This window comes from Mastomys coucha, unplaced genomic scaffold, assembly GCF_008632895.1.
Source record: "Mastomys coucha isolate ucsf_1 unplaced genomic scaffold, UCSF_Mcou_1 pScaffold17, whole genome shotgun sequence".
NCBI classification, from domain to species: domain Eukaryota; kingdom Metazoa; phylum Chordata; class Mammalia; order Rodentia; family Muridae; genus Mastomys; species Mastomys coucha.
The window spans coordinates 31,511,578-31,536,109 of record NW_022196899.1 but is presented as its reverse complement, the minus strand read 5'-3'; the positions used below and the strand labels follow the sequence as shown (position 1 = coordinate 31,536,109).

Sequence of the window (24,532 nt, the reverse complement as noted above, 5' to 3'; positions counted from 1 at the left end):
GAAAGAAGGGAAGGAGGGAGGGAGGGAGGGAGGGAGGGAGGGAGGGAGAGGGAGGGAGAGAAAGAGAGAGAGAAGATAAAAACCAAAGGAGCATGAAGAGGATGTTTCATGGATGGTACCATTTCTCTTTATTCATCTAACTTATAATTATTGTCCCTAACATCACCAAAAATGTTGGTCACCATGTTGTTGGAAGTGCAAAATTACTAAACAAAACAAATAGGAAACTGCAAGAATGAATGCCATCCTTGAGCTGGGGATGTGGCTGAGTAACAGAGTGCTTGGAGAATATGTGTGATCCTGAGTTTGAGCCCAGCACTGGAGAGAGGAAGGGTTGGGAGCAGGCGTGGGGGAGAGGGGATAAGAAGGAGTGAAGGGGACAGGAAGGGAAGGAGGTAAAAAGAGAGGGAAAAGAATGTAGGAAAAGGAAAACCATAATAAGGTTATACCTACCTTGATAAACAAAATAGTTAGATTACAACTAAAATCTACAATGCTCAGACAATATGAATATACAGACTAGAAGAGCAGAAGATTTACAGTCGTAACTTTAGCATGTAAAAACTCAGCTGGGGCTAAAGAGATAGTGCAGCAGGTAAAGATGCCCGGCACTCAGACTGCACATGGGTTCAGTCTTCAGACTCATGTGGTACAGGGAAAGAATAAAGTCTTTCAAGTTGTCCTATAACCACCATATTCAAGACAGAGCAATATAAGCTCCCTCCCATATGCACACACCTCCTCCAATAAAGCACAACCAACCAACAAACAAATGAACAAATGAACAGTTTTTAAAAGTAAAAATCTGGACACACATTAGCTAGAATTCTGGTGAGCAAGTGATGAATGAAATTTGGGCTTTGGTTAACTGATGAACTTGAATGTCAGAGACCTGCAGAGCTTGCCACACCTGCTCTACAGGAATTTGTGGTGTGTTTATAAAATGTTGACCATAAATCAAGACAAAAAAAAAAAACTAGAAATAACATAAGACATATTACTGGCTTTGAGCCTGATGTTATTAAACTATAATTAGGGCTGGGAGATAGCTCATTTAGTGAGGACCTGAGTTTGATTGCGGGAATCTGGGGCTTGCTGGTCAGCTGGTACAGAACAGTAAGAGACACTGTCTCAAAAAAAAGGTGGATGGCACCTGGAGAATGGCACCTGTGATTGATCTCTGGCTTGCTTACCCTTGGGGGCAGGGGGAGGGGAAGGAGAGAAAGAGACAGAGACAGAGACAGAGAGAGAGACAGAGACAGAGAAAGAGAGAGACAGAGAGAGAGAGAACCATAATTACTCAAGGAACTTCTCTCAGTACAAACCCAGCACCCAGGGTCCCCTAGCTCTTCCTTGCTCTCCATTTTAGTCATTCCTTCCAGCCCATTTCCATTCCTTTGTGACTCCCCACTCACAGATCAGATCTCTACTAGGGACTCACAGTCACCCCACATAGGTAGAACTCAAGAACAAGTACAGCTACCACACTTGGCTAGGGCCCAGAGTGGGCAACAGCAGTCAAGGAATGGAATAAAGGCAAGATGAGATCTCTACACCAAGTACTTCAATCGTCATAATTCCAATTGCCTAGATCACAACTACAAAACACAAACATAAACAACCAAGACATTACGCCTCCTAATACCTCCTATCTGGTCACCATGGATTAAAGCTAAAAGTATACAGACTCATAGAAACTTAACAACTCAGTACTGAATGAAATAAGATTAAAATGGAAATTTTAAACTTTCTGGAATTGAATGAAAATGAGAACACAACATTTTCAAGCCCATGAGGCCCAATGAAAGTAGTTCTAAGAGACAAGTTCACAACACTAAGTGTCACATCAAAATACTGGAGAGATCTCATTTTCATAGATAGATTTTAGGCACATACCTAAAAGCTCTACAAAAACAAGAAGAATAATGATCCAAAAGGGGAGATATAATCAAACTCAAGGCTGAAATCAGTGAAATAGAAACAACACACACACACACACACATACCAGTGAAACACAGAATTGGTCTTTTGAATAAATCAACAAGATTGACAAACTTCTAGCCAACTTAATCAAAAAGGAGAGAGGGAAAACCCAAATTGATAAAATTGGAGATGAAAAGGGAGACATTACAACAGACACTGGGAAAATTCAAGGAATTTAACTCTGACATGTCCTGAAGTTTCACTCTCATTAACCCAGTTCTCAACCCCCACTGTCACCAATAGACAGGTCATCCAGAAAAAATAACTCTGACCACTGTCTCTCCAGGTACCCCTTTTCTAGTGAACACAATAATGACTACTCTGGGGAAAACGATAATAAAAATATATAATAGCATACCTGGAAGTCAGCAGCAGGGACTGTAAGGAACTTTGTATTGCCAGTTTAGATGGCATAACCCATGGAGCTTCCCTCCATGATGCACCTAAAGGCTACTGTACAGCCTGACATCAAATAGACTTGTCTTGTGCCCATCCCCTATCATCTCAATGAAGCTAATGAAGGGTTAACAAATGTTCTGTGTGACTATCTGAGCCAAATAAAAGCCACCATCTTGGGGCATTTAGTTGTGTCCCTTTGTAAGAGAATTGTCCCCAGATGGACTTATTGACTGTTTATAACCTCTTATGGAGGATCCTCACCTGAGTATCCAGGTGCTCGGATCCACCAGGTATCTGCCGCTCTACCTTAATTTCATATGGTCTGTAGGAAGGCCTAGAGTACGTAAGACAGGGAAGATTGGGGTTGGAGGCTCAATCTGTAATGGCTACAGGGAAGCTTTCATCCCTGTTGGGTAAAGACTTTGCAGGTGTAGCCCTTTGGTAGAGGAGCACCCACATTCATGTAAGCAATCCTTCAACTATGTGCTGTGAAAAAAAAAAAAAAAAAAACAACAACAACAATAAATTCACAGGTTCTCCCAGAGTGAATTCTGGTGGAATCTTGCTTTCCTTTGTCACTGAGACTTGAGGCTTCACGATAGATGTTCTTTATGTCTTTCTCTGGGAATTTTTAACATCAGTGGGCAAAGTATCCAAAACTCTTTGGCCTGCAAGTTCAAAGTCAAGTACCCTGAGGGTGTGTCTCAGAAGTCTCCTTATTCCCAAAGCAATTTCACTCATAATACTCTAGAATTGAAGAAAGCCAAAATACAGATTCTCTGAGGTTCTGACCAGGCTTTCTTTCTGCTTGGTGCACAATGAGAGTGACACAATAGTTGTCTCTCTTCCTTCAGAAGAGTTGAGAATACCAGAACTTTGAGTTGGGGAATCTGCCTTCAGTTCTCTGAATAGTCAATAGGTGAAATTAGGCCCAAGCACACAATCAGCTACGGACTGAAACTGGACTAGAACTCTGATCTTCTTCCTTCATCAAACTTTCTTTACCATGTCTTGGTGAGTCGGGCTTTTCTTCCTTATCAGATTTAATCACAGATGAGAACTTGGGGAAGAAACACTAAAAGGAGGCTTTGCCTCTATTTTCTTTGTGGTGACAGAAGTCAAACTCTCGACCACTAAGCCTTGAGCGAAAATCCTATCACCTTGATCAAGCTGGTCAGGACTCAGGATCAATGGCAGTTCCCAGAGCCATCCCCTGCACTAGCTTAAACAAAGAGGAGTTAGAGCCATTTGTCTGGAAAGACACTGGGTTCTTTCTTTGATGGCTGCCCCCACCCCCTGCCCCTTCTGCTCCCTAAAGTATGTGGTAGGGCACAAGACACAGGATGCCTTCCATATAATGACTTTGGTCTGCCAGAAATAGAAAGAACATGCACTTGTACCATCTTGATTTGGAGCTAATTTTAGCTCCATGGTTTCTTTTTAAGTTTGCCTAGCCCAACTGGACACATCAGGATTTGGTCTAAGAAGTTTTAAAAATAGAATTCACAAAACCACAGTGTTGAACCAAAATTGTTCAGACGATGGTAGGAAGCGATTGAGATGCTCTCAGTGACATTGCCAGGAAGAGGCCTCTCAAGTGCACAGTGGCAGCTGGGAAGCCACAGGGATGAATGGATTCGCTCATCAGTATGAGGGCAACAATGGGCCCTGTGTGGTGCCTTCGCCGTGGTTATGGAAGTAGCAAGAGTTTCCCATAATCCTTCATCAACGGTGGCAGTGTATTACAGTCACATGCTGGAGACAGGTGTGACAAAAGTTTCTTGCCAGCTTGTAGGTGCTGTCCTCTCTTCCGTCTAGCTCTCAGAATCAGAACAGTGTAAACCACAGTTCACAATCCGCAGAACAGCTACTGAGGGCAGCTCAAGATTCCAGCCTGCGACTTCTCTTCGAATCTAGGTTTCAATCTTGGTTAATGTTTGCCCAGAAATATGTAATTGCGGACTTCCTCCTCATAAACCCTTCCAGCACTCAGACTACCAAGCTAGCATGCTGTTATTATCACTCTGCCTGAGGCTAAAGCAGGGCGGGCCTTTCTGGTTGCAGTATAGATAGCCAGGCCCCTGTAAGGAGGTCTGCATGGCTGCTTGTAGCTGAGGGGAAACAGCCATCTTGCCTGTTTCCCAGAATGTCACGATTCTTCTCCTTCAAATAAACAAACTTTAACCAGTTCCCTGCCTAGAACGTCACCACTGCCCTTTTCCTGTTTATGTGGAGAGTGCCTCCTTCACTCGGCCAAGTTGGTAGCTGTGATTCAGAAGGGCCTGCTCCCTCTTTTACACAACTATCTTGTGGTAGAGGAGGGATCCACCATGATGAGGCTCTCTCCCTGCCACCCTAAAACAGGAACCAAACACATACAGTTAGAGCTCAGGTTCAGATGATTCTCTTGACATTTGCACCCTTAGCTAAAGGGACTTTCTTATAGATCTTCCTAGTCACAGTGGTCAGTAGTTATCTCCGGTCTATGAGCTTGAATAATCGGTTTATGTTAAGGTATAATGTGCACATCACATTTTTTCCTTTGTACTGTAACTGTTCTGTGCATTTTGACAAATGCATACAGGCACATAGCCACCACCTCACATTCAAGATTGAGAATGGCCCTGACCCCCCTGGAGTCAACTCCTCCCCTTACCACAACCCCAGGGAACCATTACTTTCTGTTCCCGAAGCTCTTTCTGCACTCAGCCTTTGGAGGATAGCTTCTTACGCTTAGCATGGTGTCTGAGATGCATCTATGCTGATGCCATAAAAGCACTTACTCTTCACAGTTGTGCTCCTTGCACATACAAGTAGGCACCCACTCCTTTATATTTGGATTATTTCCAGTTTGGGGCAACATTGAAGAAACACCTGTAAACCATCACATTCTGCTTTGCTGTGAAAGTAAATTTTATATTACCAGTTATTGGACAAGATTGGTCCCAAGGGCCCCGCTGAGCAGTAAGCTGTTTGGCAGTAAGCATCTCCTCCCGAGTCACGTTGGACTCAACTTGGGAGAAGTAGACTAAGGGTTCTTATACAAACATCAACAGCTGATCTTCGTATGAGAATACATGTATGGAATTCTTAGCTCAAGGCTGTGAATCTAGCTCACTGAAAAGATTCTGCAGCAAGAACCAAGCACTCTCTGTGCTTTCCTATGTAGGCAATGGAGGACATTATATCACTGTGTCTACAAAGATACGTTCTGATAGTGAATGATCCCTGATTGAATCAAAGGACCCAATATGCCATAAAGCACTACATTTCTTTCTCAGGGGCTGGGAAGATGGTACCCTCAGGAAAGTGTTTGTGAGGACCTGAGTCCCAACCTCAGAACCCAAGTGAAGAGCCATGAATGCCAGCAGGATTTTTTTTAACACCATTGCTGAGGAGGTGGGGATCCTGGGATCCTAGGAACACACCTAGGTGAGTCAACCTAGCCTAATTGGGGAGCTAACCCACGTTCAGTAAGAGAACTTGTCTCAAAAAATAAGGTTGATGGTACCTGAAGAATGGCACCCAGGGTTGACCTCTGGCCTCCGTACACACATGCACCTACCTCCCCACCCCACAGGTGCACATACACATAAACATGCACACATACACGCACATACAATTAATTGTTAAATGGTAAATTAAAATTTAATTTTTAATGCAGTTTCTTTTCAAGCACATTTCTTCTCAAACTTATCAACAAGCATGTGTGGCTTACAATGCATTTTATCTGTTGACCTGTACTTTGTGGATTTCACAGATATAGTTGCCACACTCAGAAGGAATTTCTTCTAGTAAAATAAACAAGAAAATAACATGAAATACTAACAACATTGCAAAATAGTATTGACTATTAGTCGAAGACCAAAGGCAGTAAAAGAATAGGGATAGTATGAGATAAGACTCCATACAGACTTATTGCTGTTTGTTGAATATTCCTCTATTAACAACACAAAAGTACAGTAATGAGAACAGCAAATAGAAACAGGCCAGGCAGGGCAAGAACCCCAAAAGCAGCAGTTCTGAGAAAGTCCTTGCTGAAGGCAGGAATGTCAAGAACTAAGGCCCCTGCTTCTTTGAGAGCTCCTAATGAATATCTCTGCTGTTCACATTCATATTCAGAAGGCTGTTCATGAATACTGGCTAAAACTAGAGGAGATACATGACCTAAGAGGAGAACATGATACATCCCCAACAGTAAAGCAGTGTGATGGTTTAGAATCCAAGTAGTGCCACCTGGGCTGACCAGCTCAGCCCCCTCCCCATGCCTCACCTCAGTTTCTGCAATAAGGCTTTCTAAAAGCCCCCAGACTGATCTGACCTATAAACCTCCTCCCTGAGTACTAGCTCTCACAATACTAGAAGACCTCACGCAAGCTTCCGAAGAAAGAAAGCAAATAACAGAACTACCCAGCTAGGATGCATATGAACCACAACCAACCAACACGACAAAATAATCATAGGGGCGCAGTAGTAGCATGCATATCTTGGAAGTAACTAACAACTCTCTAACAAGGTCTAACAAGACCTACTGAACAAGAGGGTAAACATGCTTGGTACAGGAAACCTAGCAGAAACTACAACTACCACTGTCCTAAACCAGCATAATCCATAATTATGCTCCAAATATTTAACCCATCTGCCCACAGGTAAGTGTAGTTCTAACTCTTCACCAAATAAACTTCTCTTTGCAACAGAGACAATTACAGAAAACCACAACCCATCAAAATGCAAAGAACAAGAGATCATGCGGTGCCTAGTCCCAAACAATACATCTACAATACAGCTCCTGCATCCAAGGTTCAGGTTCATTGTAGAAAGGAGACAGAAAGACTGTAAGAGCCAGAATAATGGGAATTTTGCTGTGAGACTGTATCTCCTAGAAATGTCAGAAAGGATACACCATGAAGTCTCATCAACATGGCTGCCTAGACAAGACTTGAACAACGACACCAATGGATATGCTAACATGGAAGAGGGAAGGCTCAAGACACCTCACCTCTAAATAAAGAACTCCAGTAACAGGAATTCTGTGAGTGGGAGAAATAGTCTTACACAATGGGGTCATATACATAAGGTTACATTATATGAATTGTGCAGGTTGTATTTATATGCTTAGGGATATATATACATATATCCCTGGTATGAATATATATAATTTAATTATATATATATTATAATTATATATGTATTGTATACATACATATATAATTGTGGGTATATATGTATATATATGTATATATAATATATAATATTATTTAAAGAGAAAGAGATCATGAAATTTAGGAGAAACAAGAACAATGGTACATGAAAGAGTTTTGAGGGACCAGGCGGTGGTGGCACACACCTTTAATCCCAGCACTTGGGAGACAGAGACTGGAGGATTTCTGAGTTCGAGGCCAGCCTGGTCTACAGAGTGAGTTTCAGGACAGCCAGGGCTGAACAGAGAAACTCTGTCTCGAAAAATAAAAAAAATAAGAAGTAAATTTTTTGAGGGAAAAGGGGAAGGGGAGCAATGATATAATTATGTCATAATTATAATTCTACAAACTTAATATTAAAAACTTAACTCCCCACTAGCAGCTCTATGGTACCCTACATCCCTCAGACACCTATTACAATACAGAAACTCTGCTCTCCCTCTCATCTTTAGTTTTGGGGGACATGGTGAACCTAGGAGTACTGGGAGGTGATTGGAATTTATTATGTGAAATTTCCAATTAATTAACAGGAGCATTAAGTTATGAAAAGAATGTTTTAACTTCTCATTCTGGTAATAGGAAATGCTCAGAAGAGGAATAAAGTCAAACAGTAGAGAATTCCAAGAAAAGTTCCTAAAAACAGGAAGGTGGGTAGTTCACCACACACAGGAAACAGAAAGACAGAACAATGTGTGGGATGAGGTTATAAACCCTCCAAACCCGCCCCCAACAATTTATTTCCTCTAGCAAGGCTCCTTAAAGAAGGCTCAACAACCTCCCCAAATGGCAGGGATCAAGTGTTCAGAAATGTGAGCTTATAGGGGCATTTCTCATCCCAACCACCACATGGGACCTTGTTAAGACTCTCTCTGACTATCAGGGTGGCCCAACTGATCTCTGTATCCCTTCTTTCTCTCATGGGCTGGCCTTGAGGTGAGTGGGAGTTTTGCTCTGCTATGTGCTTCGTCATGCTCTCAAAGCCCCAATAAGGCCAACTGACCATAGTCTGAAATTTCCAAAACTGTGAGCCCAAGTTAACTGTTAGTTTGTCCCAAGGACATTGCTAGATCAATAGGAAGCTGACTGACAAACTTGACAGTCTGTATGGTTGCGTATTATATAGTCCCACATCTTCCTCATCACTTCCTGGAACTTACTGAATATGTATCCATTGTCATTTTCATCCATTACTCTCAGTGTGATTATAGAGTCTCTGCTGTTTTAGGATACAGGATCTGAAGGCACAAATTCAGTGCCCCTTTATATGACCTACATGTGTAAGCTCATCAGAAATTGGCCCATTGGCCAACTGGCCCTTTCTTCTAATGGTAGTTATTTGCTGGCTAACCTCTCCCTGGTTACCTCACAATCACCCTTACCCCATCAGCATCTATCTCAGAGCTGGACGGTACAGTTTCAGCAAATATTTTTGAAATGCATTAAAACACATAGAAGTCTTTGATCACCATTAGCATGCTGAAGTATTCCTCCACCTGGGCCATGCAAGGCAGGCTGTGCTTCTCCGCCTGGATATGCAGCAGCAAAGGACTCACTTGGGGTGTCTTGCAACTACATGAAGGTGTGATGTAGCTGCGCAGAACCATCCTGTTAGACTAGCAGCCACCGTGGAAATAGGAATGAAGCGTTAAGCTAGAAAGCGGAATGCTGTGGTGTGTGTGTAAACACAATGCTGCTGGAGGATGCAGCAAAGGAAAAACTTCTTCCTACTAAGGGAAGATGCCTGGAGGCCATTCTTTATATGTCTGACCAGCAATATAGCATCCTGGGAATAAGGAGTGTGTGCATCCCTCAGTTAATTCTGTAACTATAAAACTAAAAGAAAACAATCTTTCTTAGTAATCTGTATGTGTCTATGTATGTGCATATTTGTGTGTGTTTGTGTACCCATGCACATGAGAGGCCAAAGGTCAACACCAGGTGTCTCTTCAATCACTAGTTACACTAGTTTTTGAGACAGAATCTCTTACTGAACCTGGAGCTCACCAGTTTCTCTGAGTTGATTACCAATCAGCCCTGGGGATCCTCTTCTCTCTGCTTCCCCAGTGCTGGGATTACAGGTGTACTCCTCTATATTTGGTTTCTTATGTGGCTGCTGAGGATCAAACTCAGATGTCATGCTTAGACAGCAAGTATGTTAATGGTAGAACTATCTCCCTTGCTCACTCTGAAGACTCATTGTAAGACATAAGTGGGTGGAGAGCAGCATATGCTGCTAGAGCCCTGTAGTGGCTATTCCTGGTTGTCAACTTGACTATATCTGAAATGAACTACAATCCAGAATTAGAAGGCTCACCTGGCCCTAATCTGGAGGCTGAGAGATACAAGTTTACGACCTGAATCTTGGCATGGAGATCTTGAGGTATAGTGGCTGTGAATCCCAGAGGATTAAGATAGAAAGATCTAGGAGTTCAAGATCATCTGGGATTAAAGGTGTGGTGGCATAGTGGCTAAGAATCCTAGAAGATTAAGACTGGAAGATCTACAAGTTCAATGAAGGTTATCTGGGATTAAAGGTGTGGTGGCACACACCTTTAATCTGGGCCACACCTTTTGCTGGAGACCTATATAAGGACATTGGAAGAAGGAAGGCTCGCTCTGTTTCACCTGTTTGCCTTGTGGGACTGAGCAACTGCTGGATCCTTGGACTTCCATTCACAGCTGCTGCTGACCATTGTTGGGAGTTGGACTACAGACTGTAAGTCATCAACAAATTCCTTTTCTACATAGAGACTACCATAAGTTCTGTGACTCTAGAGAACCCTGACTAATACAAGCCCCAAATTCTGTCACCCTAATCCTGACTGGACTTCCAGTGCCATGGCCCAGCCTGAGCCCACTGTGCACTGGACAACCAGAAACCCCATGGGAGGAGCATTCCCAGAAGCAGCCTTGCCTACAGCTGTTGAATTTCCTCACTCCATTGTTTTGGAAGGACTCTGAGATCCCAGGGGAGGAAGCTACAGTTGCCCAGCATGGTAATGGCCCAATATACCCACCTACACCTACACCCACTGATACCTGGAATTGTTACTGCCTTTCTGTCTCATGCTGTGTCCACCAGTGTCTCTCAGAGTCATCGTCCAGGGAAACCAACTAGAATCTATCAGAGACTTTAGAAACTCTGGTGTCTGGTGCTAAGGAGCTTTATGGCTTCAGACATATTATTCCTTGGTGTCTGAGCCTCAGTTTCCCCATCTACACTATGGAAACAGTGATTATTTATGTGTCAGAGTCTTGAGAATAGAATTGTATGTAAGCTGCAGTACGAGTAGCCACTCACTCACCTCTGGTTCCCACTCTCTGTAACAGGCACAGAAGCATCCATGCCATGACTGGTGCTGCTCCAACTCTAATGCACACTGAGAGCCCTTGGGATCTTTCTGAAAAGGCAGGCCCTGAAATTCAGAACTGGGCACAGGGCCTAAGCTCCTGCTGTTCAAACAAACTCCTACAGAAAACCAAGGCTTGCTGGCTCTCAGACCATCAGCTGAGCAGCAAGGGCATGCTGAGTCTTGTGCCAGAGGGAAAGACAAAGTGTTGTTATAATCACTTGAAAGTTGGGTTTTGTGTGATATGTAACACATGTGCATATTGGGTGTACACACACACACACACACACACACACACACACACACACATTTTCAGATGCTGTAGATCACAGACTGTTCCTTTTGCATATGTGAATACCTAACTACCTCATGCTTCAAGTCTTCGGCCAGCTTAACTTCTGTTCTGGTACCTAACTTCATTCTGCTTGTCCATTTCCAAGTGATTTCCAAACTTTCTGGTGTACAGCAGCAATCATTTCATCTCTCAGAGTTTCAACTGTCACATGGGCAGGGCTCAAGTGGGCCCTCCTGCTTCATTGGCATCATGTAGGTCATTTGTTGGTACTTTGGTGCCTGAATGTGTATAAAAAGTCCAGAGCAGTTTCCTTTCCTTTCATGCACCTTGGTGGGAATAGCCAGGAGGCTGAACTCTGCTGGAACCATCACCAGGACAACGGTTTGAGCTGTGTGTGGAAACATGGTCCCTGCTCAGCACACATACTACAGTGAACTGAAACTACCAGGTCTGTAGGGAAGGCATCACCTTGGAAGTCACATGGTATTGTTTTTGTCTCACAGTAAGACAGCCCCAGACCAAGAACAGAGGAAAGACCCATTCTTCAATAAACTGTAACCACATTTGAAACAGTGCTGGTCATGCCTTTAGTCATAATAGCTTATATTCACTCCCAAGACCCCACCAGCACCAGCACCACCACCAGCACCACCAAGCTACGAGTTCAGATCACTGATGAATCAGTTTCCTACAGGCAACAAGTAGACAAACTTCAAACCCTGTTTCTATGAAATCAGTTGAAAGTTGGGGCATTTGGCTGGTAAATCAAACTGAGAACTCTGAGAACTGTGTTTTACGTGAGAAGATGGGAGACACCTGTAAGAAGCTTTTCATTTTGAAGGAATGCTTTCAGTTTACTTCATGAACAAGAAAATGCAAGGCTGTGCCTACATGAGACATTAGGAAGTCCAGCCACTCTGCAGCCACAAGGGGGTCATGTGTGTTTCATTTTAGGGAATTCCTGAGCATCTCTCTCTTGAACACTGTTGAGCATTGGAAGGTTGTGACCTGCCTTTGAATGGATGTGCTAGCAGGGAATCATCCAAACACATCCCCAGTCTCTCTTAACCTATTACCAGCAAGCATTCTTTACAGTTTTCACACTATTGACAAAAGGGTGGGTTTTTAACGTTACTTTTTTGAAAGTGATACAGGACTCATTGGGTTCCAAATTAATAAACAATTCACCCAGTACAGCTAAGGCAGGGGAGAGAAATGGCTGTTACTTAGAATTTACTGATGTGTGTGTGTGTGTGTGTGTGTGTGTGTGTGTGTGTGAGTGTGTGTGAGTGCGCACGCGCACACTCACGCTATGTATATGCAGTGCCCCCCACAGGCCAGATGAGAGTCAGATAGTCTGGAGCTAGAGCTATAGGTGGTTGTGGGTCACTGGGCACGCATGCGTTTGCTGGGTTAGGAGCTCCGGTCCTCTGCATGAACAGCAAGGGCTCTTACTTGCTAAGCTATCTCTCCAGCCCCTTTACAAATTACTTCATCCTTTTTCTACAAGATGAAGGTATTAGATGTCTGGATGAAGATGAAGAATGGTAAGGTTTGGGCTAGCTTCAGTGATCAACCTGCAACGAAACCTCTTTCCAAGATACATGAATGTTTAGTGATAAGTTCTCATAGCTACATAACAAGCATGAACATGTGCCAAAAACATCTATTCCTCACTTAACCTTGGAGTTACCATCAGGTCTCTCTTACAAGAATCCGTCAATGAGAAGTCATCTTCTATCATAAGGAGACTGCAGGCTAAAGTCTCCACAGGAGTCTTCATAATTCCAGCCCAATGAAAAGCCATTCCTTACAGTGTACCCAAGGGATCCCATTGGGTTAACACTGAGCTTCTTCCCTGCCTGAGCTATGTGCTTCACGGCACTTGTTAAATCTGACCAATGCTTTAACTCAGCATTAAAACACACACACGCATGCATGCACACATATGTGTGCACACTCACACATGTGTGCACACACATGCATGTGTATACATGTATGCACACTCTCACACACACTCACTCACACAAAGTTGTATCAAGAATGACAATTCTTCACACACAAGACTAGAGTGGTATGACAGGCAAGGCAGGAGCTCACAGTTCTCAAACCAGGAAGATAATCTCAGTCTCTGTTGTAGACAGGATCTGCATCATTCCTAGCATAGAATTTGGAAGCACTCCTGAGCCTCGGGATTCTCCTACATGGAGCATGTAGACAAAAATCCATCAACTGTGACAGCAACTGGCTATCTTTCATATACAATTTTTATCCCATAAGCGCAACCTACATAGAGCCAAAATACTCCATTATGTTGTTTTATTTGGTATTTTAATGAAAAACAGGTCCCTGAAAAGTCTATCCAACAGTTGTATTGCCAGGCCTTTGACAGAGAGACTCGGTTATCGTTTTGCTTGTACTTCTTCTGAAGCCTCGATTAAGTAAGAACTGGTTTGTTTATAGTTCTTTTACCATTATAAAGGCTTAAAAAAAACTAATGCCTCTTGACATTATAAAGTGTGAGTAGAGTCCATACAAGGAAAACTAAGATTAACTACCTCTTAATCAAAGGGACACTGGTGTACACTGCCCAAGTCAGTTGCATTTCCCAAAGCTCTTGTTGGGTCTAAACATTTTTTTTAACATCTATCTGCTTGTTTATTAGAGGGAGGCATACCACAGTGAGGATGTAGAATCAGAGAACACTTACAGAAGTCAGCTGCTCCTTAGAAGTGTGTGGTTCCCAAGGACAGAACTCAGGCCACCAGATCTGGTGGTAAGCATCTTTACTGGATGAACCATCTCGCCAGACCAAGCTCCAACTATTTAAAAGGATGCTAGTACTGATGCCAGGCCCTTAATGTGGCTCTTAAACAAAGGTTCCCTGGGGAAAGGCTGTCCTTAGAAGCATAACAAACCCAGATCCATAAAGACGGTCTCAATTAGAAATCATCTTCTGGATAGCACAGAAGGTCCCAACAAGGGACAACCCAAGGTCTTCATGGTGACCCGTTCCCAGACTGCTGCAGATGGCACAGAGAGTCCCAACAAGGGACAACCCAAGGTCTTCATGGTGACCCGTTCCCAGACTGCTGCAGATGGCACAGAGGGTCCCAACAAGGGACAGCCCAAGATGACCTGTTCCCAGACTGCTGCAGATCTTGGGAGATGGGCTTCATCCTTAACAACTGAGATAGCAGGAGACTCAGGGCATTCTGGGAGCCATTGGAATTCCCTGTGGAGACAGCAAGAACATTCTTTTGAGCATCCTTTGCTGATAGTAAATCTTCACCCTTCAGGGATGAAATCATAACCATGCACAGCCAACAGCATCTGAATGGGTGAGCTAATAAAGCTGTCTTTGCTTTAAAACCAGATGTAGCTATCAATAAGGGAGATTGGAATTCTAGGAAACAGATCCAAGCTTTCAGAAACAGGCTCACAGAAACTCAGTGAAGGGATCCTAGTCCCTCTAAAGGATGTTTACCTTAGTAAAGCTCGTTTTTGGAGGGGAATAGCTGGGGGAGAAGGGCCACATTCAGTAATATTTCTTTAAACCAACTTTATTACTTTTAAATGCCACCTTGAGTAGAACATGGTCTCATTTATACAATACTTGAGAGTGAAGGCTTTGTGCATGCAGATCAAGCCATATAGGAAAATTTACAAGATAAAAATCACAAAAAACATTCACATTTCAATTAAGCAGCTGAAAAAAAAAACGTCTAGGGGACATCTAGGGGTGCAGAGAGCCGGCTCAGTTGCGTTTCACCCTCTGTGGCACTGAGCCAATCACAGCTAGCCTCCCCACGGGGTTGCTTAAAGGATGGCGTGACTTCATCTATGTAAAGCATTTTGACAATCTAGCACATAATAAAATCCACATAAGTGTTAGCGACTATTAATCTTTATTAATATGTTCCTGTTCCTGGGTCTCAGAATTTCTAATGTCTTTCATGTGGTCTCGTTGCTCACTCACCCCACTTATGTCAAATGTAGCTTCCCCGTCACAGGGCGCACACACATTTTCTAAGGCGTGGAAAAGCACACATGCTTATGTATGGCGTTCTTATCTAGACAGATGGGTGTTCATGCAAATCATTCAGTTTCTACTCAAGGGCCTTGACACACGCACTAATTGCAGGATTGCCAGATCCTTCTGGTTTCGAGAAAAGTCCTATCTGGCATTCAGCAAATATTTACTGCATGCTAACCATGGCCACAGCAACACGTCAGGAACTGCGGAAAAACAAGGAAAGACACAAGATCAGATCCTCAGGAAGTTTGCCAGTTGAAGGAGGAGTGGCACGTGAGGAAGAGCATTGGTTGAGGGAACAAGGGCAGGCGGCCATGGAGCTACCCTGTGCCTGCCAGCAGCATCCTTGAAAGAGGAAGAGGGATGTGGAGAAGGCAGAGAAGGCCCCAAGGACAGGTCACTACACCAGCCCTTCCAGGGGCTCTGAGCCAAAGTGCAAGGAAGAGTAAAATTCAGGTAAAAGGGACAGTGCCTGAAGAATGCTTTATATCCTGACCTACACACACACACACACACACACACACACACACACACACACTCACGCACGCATGCACACATGCATACACACACTCACACACACACATACATACACTCACACACACACATACACTCATGCATGCATGCACACATGCACACACACTCACACACATACACACACTCACACACTGAATCTCTGCCTTTGAGGCTGGTTTTTGGCAGTGCTGGGAATAGACCTCTGTCCCAAGCATGGAAACCAGTACTCTCTCACTGAACTACAAGCTAACCCTCTCTTAGAAGTGATGTAATTTAAACAGAGAATTTGGGTTTTTAAGATTTTAGATTTACAGCCAGGCAGTGGTGGCACACACCTTTAATTCCTGCACTTGGGAGGCAGAGGCAGGTGGATATCTGAGTTTGAGGCCAGCCTGGTCTACAGAGTGAGTTCCACAACAGCCAAGGCTACACAGGGAAATCCTGTCTCAAAAAACCAAAAAAAAAAAAAAATTTAGATTTACTACGAGAGTAACCCTAGCAAAGACTCCAGTAATGGAGGACAATGAACTGGCCATCTTCTGTAACAAGGCAAGGCCTCAAGTGGAGAGTGTTTGGTTTCAGACCCAAAACATGTACCTCAGCCCCTTGTCCCAGGTCCGAAGCCAGAAGCATTATTGGACACCAACCCAGCAACAAAACTTTCACCCTACACACAGTTTGTCATGCCTGCAGAGTGTTCTGGGACTGCAGCCAAGCATAATCTCCATCAGAGAGACCAGAGAGACTTCATCCAGCAACTGATAGGAGCAGATGCAGAGTCCCACAGACAGACATCAGGGGCAGCTCAGGAAGTCCTACAGAGGAGGAAGAGGAAGGGTTGAGGAGTCAGAGGGGTTAGGGACACACGAGGAGAATGAGGAGAATAAGGTACATAGAATCAAGTGACCAAGACTGATGGGGGCTCACAGAGATCAGGGAACCTGTAGGCGTCTGACCTAGGTTCTCTGAATGTAAATTATGGCTGAGTAGCTTCATGTTCTTGTTGGAATCCTAACAGTGGGAGCAGGAGCTGTCTCTGACTCTTGCTTACGTGTGGGACTGTTCTCCCTCTACTGGTTGCCTCGTCTAGCCGTGATGTGATGGGATATTCCTGTTCTTTTGGTTTGTTTGTTTGTTTGTTTGTTTTTTCAAGACAGGGTTTCTCTGTGTAGCCCTGGCTGTCCTGGAACTCATTCTGTAGACCAGACTGGCCTCGAGCTCAGAAATCCACCTGCCTCTGCCTCCCAAGTGCTGGGATTAAAGGCTTGCGCTACCACTGCTACCTATATTCCTGGTCTTATTGTAGCTTGTTATGCTGAGTTTAGTTGATGTCCTGGGAGGCCTGCTCTTTGGGGGGGCGGGAGGAGGGCAGACATGGGGGATGAGTGGATCTTGAGGAAAGGAGAGGTGGAGAGGAGAGAGACAGGGAGAGAGAAAGAAGGAAAACTGTGATCTGGATACAATATATGAGAGAACAATAAGGTTCATATATGTGAGTCCAGAGGAAAGCGCTAGATCCCCCTGGTGCCAGAGTCGCATCTGCTGTAAGCAGAGGCTTATGATCAATACTTTACCATCCGTGGTATTTTATAAAAAACCCTTGCAGTCATGGAGTCCTCGAAGCCACTGTGACCGAAACATATATAGATGCAAGTATCTGTAACTTCTTTCATGTGCTTCCAGGAGTTTGAGGATGTGTTAACTTGTGTTTAGTGTGCCTCTGGCTCACCCCATCCCACAGGAGACTGAAATACCAGGCATGGGATCCACACAGCACACATCTGCCCTGTGTACAGACTTCACGCCCTGGTATTGCTTCCAAGTGGACCAACCAACTCCAAAGACCACTTTTCATGGAAATTGACTGTGGCTCTGTTCTTTCCTAACAGTCAAATGATTTTACTGGTTTTTTTTTTTCAGACTACATAATTTGTGCTTATTGTAAAAGAGAAAAAATCATCATCACATCAACATATGAGGAAGGAAATCCCCTGGGAATCCTAGCACCTCTGAGACAAGCTTGTTAATAATTAAAGACTCCACTGAGTATTAATTATGTATGCACACATATGTACCTTTTATGTAACCTTACCATAGTATCAGGAACATGTTGGTAACACAAATTTATTATTTAGTTGTTCCATTTTCAACTTCTTTTCCATTTTCCCATTCCTCAGTCCTACATCCCATTCTATCTCCTACTCAGAATTACATGCAAATGCATATATAATTAGAGGTATAGCCCAGGGATACAGCACTTGACTACAATCCATAAAATCTTAACCTTATTCCACAGTAAATAAAAAATATATGTATAAATTATTATTATCATTATTAGATTTGGATTTATAAAAGTGGTCTCCATTACATGTACTTAATCACACTTTGTGCTAAAGTGTGTCCATAGAAGAAACACCTCCAAGTTCAGTATTTACTGCAAGCCTACTATGTGCAAGCAGGTCACCAAATATGCTTGCTACCTGTACACTGCCTCATTAAATCTCACAAAAACATCATAAAATTCATTTCACTACTGTCTTCATTTTACAAATGAGAAAACCTCAAACACTTTTCCCTAGGATATTCATTGTAGATACCGGACAAGCACAAGGATGAGTGCTGGCGAGTCAGCTCAGTCATCGAAGTCCTTGTCCTGCAAGCAGTGTCTCAGGTTCAATCTCTAGAGCCCACAACTGGTGCCGGCGCCAACAATGGAATGGCTTCCCTCACATTAGTCAGGGGTGACCTTGAGACAGCCCCTCTTCCCCAAACAATACAGGCTGTTGCCCAAATTCGCACCAGAACTTGTTGGTAAAACTCTATCACGAAGATACCACACTTTGGCCACAGAACATGGAGAAGTCAAGTTGGCATTGACCAGAAAGCTTCCTCCCAGCTGACTAGCTTTCACAGTACTGGAGAGAGCTGGCCAGTCGTTCAACTTTACCAGTGAAGACTTGGGAGCCAGATGCTGGGGTGAGAGCCTGCTGGCTCAAAGAGACAGAGAGAGCTTCCAGCTGATCTTCCTCAGCCAATGTCCCAGCAGCAATCCCCCTCATGCGGTCTCAGCAAACCTCCTTCCAACTGAACGTCCCTCCCTTCTACTTCCTGCACGGCCCTCTATCCGTCATCCCGGCTCCCTCTCATTCTCTATGGGTTTTTTTTCTTTTTCTTTCTTTTTTTTTTTTTTTTTTTTTTTTTTTTTTTTTTTTTTTTTTTTTTTTTTGGTTTTTCGAGACAGGGTTTCTCTATGTGGCCCTGGTTATCCTGGAACTCACTCTGTAGACCAGGCTGGCCTCGAACTCAGAATCTGCTTGCCTCTGTCTCCCAAGTGCTGGGATTAAAGGCGTGTGTTACCACCGCCCGGCTAGGGTTAAAAAACAACAACAACAACAACAGGGCTGGGATTAAAAGTATACACTACCACACCTCCCTACAAGTGAACATTTTTTAAAGGCTGCAGACATGGGGTAGACCACTTACCTAGTTTGTGTGAAGCCCTAGGTTTGATCCTTACCCCAGCTTAAGAAAATTGGAAGTTTAACTAAACTGAGCTTACGAAAGAAATGGGGTTGGGGGCGTAAACGTGACTAAGTAAATGAAAGACACTGCAATCAGGAAAAATCCTGGCAACCTTTGAGATGCTAAAAGATCATCAGGAGCTTCAGTCAGAAGAAGACCACCAAAAGCCAGGAAGTGGTCCAGGCAGCCAAGGGTGTGGCTCAGCAGGCAAAAGCACCTGCTCCCAAGCCTGATGACCCAGGTTCGGTCCTGAGACCCACATGGCAGGAAGAGAGAATAGAGTCTCAAATTTTTCCACTGACTTCCACACATGCACTGTGCTAAACAGACATAAATAAATGTTAAGAAATACCAGCAAACGTGCCATCCATAGCCTCTGAGGTCTGACCATCCCACCACATCCCTTCTCTGTGTTTGCCTGCATGGCTATCACAAGTTCTTGGTAACAGTCAGGATTTACAGAACTCATAAATGCACACAGAGCGGAATTACTCCAAGCCACCTGTGAACAAGAATTCCTGGAAAGAAGCTGAGACTAAGTGACCCACCAGAGCTGCAGTACCTACCGTGGAGAGACAGGAATGTTACAGGTCTAGAGGCTAATTACCTTATCCTGGGCTAGCTTTAGGCCCCTGAATTCCTCACCCACCTCTGTGTCAGAACTAACAAACATCCTGTGACTAGCAGACAAAAACGTTTGGGGAATCTGTTAACACAGCAGACCCCTGGATTCCACCAATCCAAAAGCTAAGAATATCATCAGATAGCCTCTTAGGCCTCTAACTAAGCTTCTCCCATCTATCCACCTCTCTGACATGCCCACTAATGTATTTTAAACTTGCTCTGATTTATGACTTCATCTGTTCTGTAAAGCTATGAAACTTCAGGAAACTGATTCTACATTGGAACGTTGGATTTGGGGGAGACAGAGCTGTATGTCCATGAGTCATTTTTCAACAAAACCAAAGACAAAAAGGAGGGCTCACCTCCTGCCTCTTGCCAATCCTCAGACCCTAAGCCAGGCTAGAGAAGGAGACCAGCATACACATGAAGTATGCCTGCAAAATTACATAGGTTCCACATCTACATCCATGTCCTCTCACTCTACTCATCCACACGCTAGACGTGTTCAGGAAAGCAGGTTTTAATTTAATGTGTTTCATAACCAAAAGCTGTGGAACAACTTCCATGCCTAACCTTTTACACTTTTTGTTTCTCCTGAGTTTGAATTCTTCCGACAGAGTGCCTGCTCCCCTTTTCTTAATGGAGCAAGATTTATGTCTGAGATTAGAGCACAGGCTTGGCAAAGTCATTCAAGTTTTAATAGTTGTATGTTTTTTAAATAATAATAGATAGGACTATCTCAGAAGAAAGGGGTATGTTTGGAATGTTAACGCAGACACTGTAAGAACTTGCTATTTCCACCCACAGTTAGTTAGTAAACCAGGTATTAAACATTTCAAAAAACCAAAGCAGGGCTGGCCAGATGGCTCAGCAGCTAAAAGTGTTCAACACTCAGATCTGACAACTTGAATTGGGTCCCAGGAAACCACATTTAAAAAGCCAAGGTAGTTGGGGAAATGGGGGAGAGACAACTGAGTTGGAAGTTTTAATTGACATCCCAGATGTATAACTTTTAAGCTAAGCTATCTAAGGGTCACTTCGGCAATGCAGAGTAAGGCAGAAGTTGTTATGAAAGAAATAGCTTTGCTGGAGGAACTGAACTCTGGGCGAGCATGGCCCTCCACCCCAGCACCACAGGAACAGTGGAAGAGGGACCAGTGATCTTGCTTTATGCTACAGGGTCATGCCACAGTTCAACTGTATTTTTCAACATATTAGGGAAATTTATTTTAAATGAAACTATGGCATCACACCTTGAGGGGGTGCTGGATGCCAACTCCTCCCTGTTGGGTGGGGGCAGAGCATCCAGAGCTCTGCCCTCAGAACTGTACAGACCTCTCTATAACTGCCTTAAGTCCATGAGAACTAGGGCTACAACTCCACGGCTCCGAGCGTTGTCTACACACTCAGGTGTCTGGAGCACTTTATGTTGTAGTGTCAGGAGGCTTAAACGGTGTGAAGAACACTGCTTAGACTTTCGTTCCTTCCCTTCCAGCTGGCTATTAGGATACCTTTGAGATTTTGGGTTGGAAGAAGAAAAAAAAACAGAGAAATGAAGAGGAAGAGATGGGATGGATAAAAGGTAGAGTCCAGAGGCTGATGAGATGGCTCAGCCCTTCAGAGCACGTGTTGCTCTTGCTGAGGACCTAGGCTTAGTCTCCTGCCCCCACACCACAGGTAACAGTCGTCTATAACCATGGCTCCAGGGGACCAGTTGCCCTCTTCTGACATCCAGAACACACTGCACTTGGTGCACATACATACACGCAAGCAAACGCCCGGACACATAAGATAAAAATAAATACAATTTTTTCCCAATTAAAGTAGAGTCACCTGTACTGATTTTGCACGACCACCTCAGTTGAAAATCCAAAAGTTGACTCATACCCCACAGTGGGAGCCTGACCTGACCAGGGCTCTCCAATCACCCCTGCAGGGAGGCAATGGGAATAACCATCTCCAATGCCTTGGTTGTGAGAGGGTATAGGCAAGCACAAATGCACTGGGGATGGAACCCGTGGCCTGGAACACACCAAACACACTTCTGGCATCACTTACTTCCACTCTCTGGGTTGTTCTAATCAAGGGTCATCCAATCCTAGAGGTGGCTGCTTCCTGAAGTTTGGAGAAGACAGGGAACACATTGCTTACATTACTCTCTCTCTCTCTCTCTCTCTCTCTCTCTCTCTCTCTCTCTCTCTCTCTCTCTCTGGTCTTAAGGTGTTTATTTTAGAAAGGACAGAGAGAGAGAGAGAGAGAGAGAGTGTGTGTGTGTGTGTGTGTGTGTGTGTGTGTGTGAGAGAGAGAGAGAGAGAGAGAGAGAGAGAGAGAGAGAGAGAGAGAGAAAGAGAAGATAGAAAAGTAGAGGCCAGCTATGGCCATGTGGAGAGAGAGGGAAGGGGGAGAGAGGGAACAAGAGGTGAGAGTAAAGACAAGAAGTGTAAGAGGTTGAGAAAGAGAGAGGAGGGGTCAAGCAGCCCCTTTTATAGTGGGTTGTGGTACCTTTCTGTTCCCGGGTAGCTGTGGGGCAGGGCATACCTGGCTGTAGTCAGGTACTGTGGGGATAGAATCCAGCCAGAATGCTGGGAGCTGGGGCATTATCTAGCCACAGGATAATGGAGTGAGGACTCCTGGTGTCGGCAGCCTTATGTCTGGGGGCGTAGCTTACTATTCTGTCCCTTGTAGAATTCTCTACTGGGTCTCCGGAGCAAACCTTGCTCGACCAAGAACACAGACTGCTTTTCACAGTCCAACATCTCCTCCCTTTACTTAAAAAAAAAAAAAGATAAGGGCCCTGGAAAGACTGTGTCATTTGTGGTGAAAATTTTGGGTAGGGTGGAAGTATCAAAAGAAAACATGTAGTCCAGAGGAGTAACACAACTAAGCCAGAGTGGCAAGGAGGGTTAAGGGTAGGGGAGGGAAGGGAAGGGACCATAGAGTCCATGGTGTCCATGTAAGCCCTGTAGGCCTGTGACTCGTGGTCCTTATATGGAACAGGAAGAGTCAGTTGTTACAGTATGGTTGTCTTCAAAATAGTTTCCATGATACCCAAACATAAAAAGGATAAAAGCTGAATGCATGACCCCAGAAGTTCCACTACCATTCCAACTCTCCAACCTCAGTGTAGCCTGAAACATCCTCCACAATGTGTTTGAAATGTTTGAAAGCACATTTATTTTAAAAGCCAACTGACTCTTCAGTCCTTTTGATATATCAGTGAAGTTTAAAATGATATCGAAAATTGTATAAACATAAAAAATACTTTTCCCTCAGAACTTTGATTTTTCCTAAACTTTCACGTGTCATTCCCACCACCCACTAGGGGGACTTTTGGAGGGAGTAGGGGCCCACAAAAGAACCAAATGTTGCTCTCTTGGCAGGAGCTTTACAACTCCATGATGTGTGAAGGATAACGGAGTCTCCTGGGGTGTCGTGGGGGAGGGGCAGTTAACTCGCAGCATAAGGCCCTTTCTCAAGACTGAGAGCTCCGACTGGGCAGTGGTGGCGCATGCCTTTAATCCCAGCACTTGGGAGGCAGAGGCGAGTGGATTTCTGAGTTCGAGGCCAAGCCTGGTCTACAGAGTGAGTTCCAGGGCAGCCAGGGCTATACAGAGAAACCTTGTCTCGAAAAACCAAAAAAAGGAAGCAAACTATGTGTCTGTGTCTGTTTAAAAAAAAAAAAAAAAAAAGACTGAGAGCTCAGAGCTTCTGCCCTCGAGAAGACTGAAACCTATCGACTGAAACCTATCGTGGCTTCTTCGAGGACCTCGGAAGGAGCTGAAGCTATCAGTGCTGTTTCCAGAAAGATCTAACCACAGTTAGCCAGACTCCCAGCTGTGGCTGCCAACAAGAATCCACAGAAGTAATGTGCGGGCTGAATGTGCGCACTGCTCCATCTTGACATCCTCATCTTTTTGGGATGCCTGGGTTCTCTTGCAAAGGCGTGTGTAATAGCTTGTTGGCTGTGGGGGGAGGGGGAGAACCATGCTTGAAGAGATCTGAGCTGTGATGACAATCTCTGTCCAGTCTAAATTGGTTAGTTTTATTTCGTTATGAGTACTGACATTTACCAGAGGGAGGTGTATGTGTGGTGTGTGTGTGTGTGTGTGTGTGTGTGTGTGTGTGTGTGTCCCTGCACACACACGCATATATAAAGACCAGAAGTCAACACTGTCTATTTTTCTCAGTCCCTTTTCATGCAGAGTCACTCACTGAACCTGATCATCTTGGCTGGCTTACCAGGAAATCCTAGCTCACCTACCTCTCCCTCCTCAGTGCTGGGATTATGTGGGCGCTGGGAATGCAAACTCAGGTCCCCATGTTTATGAAGTGAGCACTTTATCAACTGAGCCATCTACCTAGCTCACTGCAGAAGTTCCAAAAGCATCATCCCCAAGATTTGCCTACAAGCTTAGTTAGCCAGACACCTGGGGATTTTTTTTTTTTAAGAAAATTAGTCAGCAGGGTGGTGGTGGTGGCACACATCTTTAATCCCAGCACTTGGGAGGCAGAGGTTGGCGGATTTCTGAGTTTGAGGCCAGCCTGGTCTACAGAGTGAGTTCCAGGACTGCCAGGGTTACACAGAGGAAACTCTGTCTTGAAAAAGCAA

The 24,532-nt window shown here is 44.2% G+C and overlaps 1 long non-coding RNA gene across 1 annotated transcript in view; it reads right to left on the bottom strand.

Moving 5' to 3' along the window:
• Nucleotides 1-15,435: 15,435 nt before the first annotated feature.
• Nucleotides 15,436-24,532, bottom strand: part of LOC116095123 — a 16,530-nt gene continuing 7,433 nt past the window's right edge. The window contains exon 3 of the long non-coding RNA XR_004120463.1: nucleotides 15,436-15,467. This is a non-coding gene — a long non-coding RNA (uncharacterized LOC116095123). The remainder of the gene's footprint in view (nucleotides 15,468-24,532) is intronic.